Source organism: Fukomys damarensis, unplaced genomic scaffold (genome assembly GCF_012274545.1).
Source record: "Fukomys damarensis isolate Sample0158 unplaced genomic scaffold, DMR_v1.0_HiC HiC_scaffold_15, whole genome shotgun sequence".
Classification (NCBI taxonomy): domain Eukaryota; kingdom Metazoa; phylum Chordata; class Mammalia; order Rodentia; family Bathyergidae; genus Fukomys; species Fukomys damarensis.
In genome coordinates this window covers 16,350,346-16,354,610 of record NW_022900927.1, presented here as the reverse complement: position 1 = coordinate 16,354,610, position 4,265 = coordinate 16,350,346, and positions in this window count along the sequence as shown.

Genomic DNA, 4,265 nt, shown 5'->3' with positions numbered 1-4,265 from the left:
ATCCCAGCCTCAGCTAAATCCTTGGCTCCTAAGCTTCTCAATTTAATGCCAGAATGTAGTAGAAGGAGAAAACGCAGGCTGTAGACTTCTCATCTCTCGTGCTATGAGGTCTCACGTGAGCACAGTGAACTGGTAAGAGAAATAGTGGACCAAGCAAGAAAGTAAACAGGGGGCCGGGGCTTTAGCTCAGTGGTTCACCATGCGCCTTGCAGGCGCAAGCACCCATGTTTGATCTCCGTACCCGCCTCCCCCAAAAGAAAACCAAAACAAAACCACTATACAAAGGAGTAAACAAAATAAAATAGGCTGAGAATTATCTCTAATTTTGGATATGGCTATTCAAAATGAAACTAACTGCAAGCAGGGCTGAGAAGCCTACTAGGTTTTTAGAGGAATTGTGTTACCAAAGAAACCCAGACCTGGAATAAAAAGCCCTTTACTTGCAATACTGAAAATACCGCAGATTACTAGTACTGCCCAGTGGTCCTCCCGGTTAACTTCCTGACTTAATTACTGTGTCCTGAGCCTTCTATAAACAGAAGGTAACGTTGACAACAGCAGCTCTCCCAGACTCTCTCTAAGGAAGAGCGGTCATCATCATTCACTTTGGAGGTAGCTGAGGACAGAAAAGGGAATTTCCAGAGTGCAAGTCCTGAGGAAAACCAAGAGTAGGGGAAGCAGAAGGTAGAAACAGAGTGTAGCTGCCTCTTCTGCCAGGCAGGGAGACTTCACAGGCTCTTCTCAGAATTTGGGGTGGCTGCAGTGAGTGGCTGCTCACCGTTTTCCATTTTGCTTTTCTGGAAGGGGCTCCCAGGCCCGTCTGTCCCTGCGTACTTGTTGCATAAAAGCATGTGTCTGGAGGAATAGGACCTGAAGTTCACTTCCTGGGAAACACCAGCAAGCATCACATCTGATCTGATGGACAGGACTGGGAAACTGGATTCTTCTGTGATTTTCTCAATGTAACTGAGGAGGGTGCCACACAATATGCCCAGAGCCCACACAGCAGGTAAATGAGACCTGGATGCTGGACTTCAGCTGGCAGGGTCTTTGACTTGTCTCCCTGAGGAGGGTAGTAGGAAAGATAATCAAATGGATGTCTGGTAACTACAAAACAGACTGTCACAAGGACTATATTTTTGGTAGCACTAGGAATTAAACCTAAGGCCTTCACGGTGAATTGTCCTTTTTATTTCGGGACAGGATCTCTCATTAAGTCACTAAGTTGCCCAGGTGAAACTTGAACTTGAGATCTTCCTACTTTGCCTCTCAAAGTGCTGGGATTTCAGGAATATGCTACCACACACAGTTGAGGAGGGGTGGTGTTAATGATGCCCAGTGGTGGCCTTGTGTTGACTCTCCCTTTCTCAGCAGACAGTAAATAAGAGGGGCAAGCATTGGAATGGCTTTTCAGCTCTCTCTCTCTCTCTCTCTCTCTCTCTCTCTCTCTCTCTCTCACATTTGTGTGCCTGGAAGTGAAAGCATCACAGAAGGAGTCAAGAGTCCCTGAGTTTCAGACAGAGGAGTGCTTACCCAGCCTTCGTTGGACTTTGTGGGAGTGAAAAAAGAAACCTGTGTTTTGCTATACCGTTGATATTTGAGGCTGTTTATGTCAGTGACTAGAATTAATTACTTGTACCAATGCCAGAGTAGTTGGATTAATGTGCATGCCACGTTCTCTACGTTCTACCACAGTTAATGCATCAGTTTTTGAAAATAATCGCTGTGAAACTATTGCCTTCACAGTTGCCAAAGCTTTATCACTTGATTTGCGTGGTTTTTTGTGGGGGGGGTATTGGGGATTGAACTTGGGTCTTGCACTTACGAGGCAGGTGGTGATTATTCTGTGTTTTTAAAGGAAAAAGTATGACAAACTACCCTGATATAAGCTACCTTTTAAAAAACAAAAAAGGACTTTAAATATCATTACCTTTAAGCTGAGAAATAAGACACAGTAAATCAGAAAATGATTTATTAGTTTCTTAATCAGACTTCTAAATAGAGGCCACATGACTAAAGAAGAAAGTATAAATCATTTAAAAAAGTGAAGTTAGATGCTTCATTTACTAACTGTGTGGACTTTGGACAAGTTACTCAACCACCTTATGACATGTAAAATTGTGAAAATAAATTTTGGTACTTCAAAGGATAGTTTGAAAATAAAATGGGCTAATGCAATATGATAAAGAATGTAGCTGGGTCTGGGGATTTAGCTCAGTGGTTCCATTGCCTGCCTCGCAAGTGCAAGGTCCTGAGTTTAATCCCTGGTACCAAACAAACAAACAAACAAAAAAACCAAAAAAAAAAAAACACCCCAAAACCAAAAAAGAATCTAGCTAGCCTTTTGCTCTGGCCTCTAAACCCTGGGAATTTTCCAGCTGACCAGAGGGATTTAGATTTACTAGGAGAATTGCTAAGGTCCTTTTCTGTTCATAGCAGAGCCCAGGACTGCATCTGAGTTTGCCTAACAAGGGGACACATGGTGGGGCCATGGGTGGTTTCGAGACGGGGCTGATCATGCCAGGGACAAGCTCTGTGCTTGTGGTATTTGCCTGACTTCCTGACTTGTGGTCAGGAAAGAAGCCTGGAGTTGTAGTGTATTCATGTGATCAGTAAGCCAGTCAATCATACTTATGTAGTGTAATGGCAATAAACACGCAGGATCCTTGGATCTAGACCTTTCCTGGCTAATCCTCATACCGTGATGCATTGAGTAAGTGTCACATGGTTTAGGATTTCCCCAGATTTTGGCCTGCAGGTCTATTCTTTTGTCTGGTTCAGCTTCACATCTGTATAATAAAACATTAGTCCTCAGTGTAGTGACCTTTTCAGTTCTTTAAGAGAGTTTAGAAAATTATCAAAACAGAAGGAGCTCTGCAGAAGCCACATGATTTTGATCCTTTGGTCACGGTGGAAGGACAGGGGTCCCTAGTTGACCCGAGTAAGGTCTGTGAGGTATTCACTTCTCAGAATTTAAAATTTGGAAATTTCTAGTTGGTCTTGTGACCTGAAGTTTAGGCAGGAGAGGTCAAGGGTGGCTTGACTACATGATACTGGGGGTTAAGAGAAGGTAAGAAGATACATAGGGTAAAAACAGTTCTGGTAACCAGGGCTGCTGGTGTTTTGGGTCTGACCCCCATCTCTCAGGGGGCTCATTTTCCTCTCCTTCTCTTAGGTTTTTTGAGATACATTTAGTCCAATAAGTTCACCATATTTGTTTATGCTTGTTTGAAGCACCCTTTATTAGTTGCAACTGATAGTTTGATTAAGTAGCTCCTCGAGAACACTCTTAAAGGGAGGAAATATAAAAGGCGCTATTAGCCATGCTAGCTGTTGTGAACTTTTGGAACAAGGAGGAGGACTGGAGGGAGATGAAAAGCTGAGGAGCAAGGCCGGTCAAGGGCTTCGACTTCACAGGAGCATTGTAACACCCTTGCTTAGAGAGAAAGCTTCAGTGTCTTCAGTTGAAATACAATTGCATTAGGCTCCTTTGAATGTGATGAAAGAATGGCAGAGGTGTGGAAGAATATGTTTAAGCAGGCAATTGACAATTCTTCTATCTTGTCCAAGATAAAAACTGGGTTAAACAATAAATACGTTTTGCCAACACCATTATAAAATAAAATGAAACTGTGATAAATAGAAAATTGGCCAGGATCCTTTGCGAGTGGCTGTGCTGACTCACAAATAGCCTTTTATGCTGTTATTTGTTGTGGGGGGGCAGTGGCTATCACAAAGCTCTTGCTTCTCTACATGTTTGAAAGGAGTTCTACCTCCTGCATGGTGGGCCTGCCAGGCTGAAAAAACCACTGTGAACAAGGGGACCGAGAAGGAAGGCATTTGTCAGGTCACTCCCTTCAGTAATGGGAAAGGGTGGGATCTTCCTGTGTTTGTTGAGAAAGATGTTCAAACAAAACATACAGAAAGCAAAGGAACTGCTTTCCTAGGCACTTGGACAACTAAAAATGGCAAGAGAGGTCAGGCTATTATTTTCATTTTCATAGGATGAAAATATTGCTTTGAAAAGTGCAGCCAAACAAGGGAAGCACAGAATTGCTTTCTCTCTTTTGGTCTCCTACCTTCTGCCATGCTTTTTTTTAATTTTATTTTTTAGGCTTTTCTTAAAAAGTAGGCAAAAAATATGAGGCTCCATGATTATGGAGATATTTCATAGGGTGGCAAATATTATTTTTTCTTTTAATTTTAAAAATTTAATGTATGCAATATATGACCACATTTATCAGAAACTGGCAGGTGTACACAAC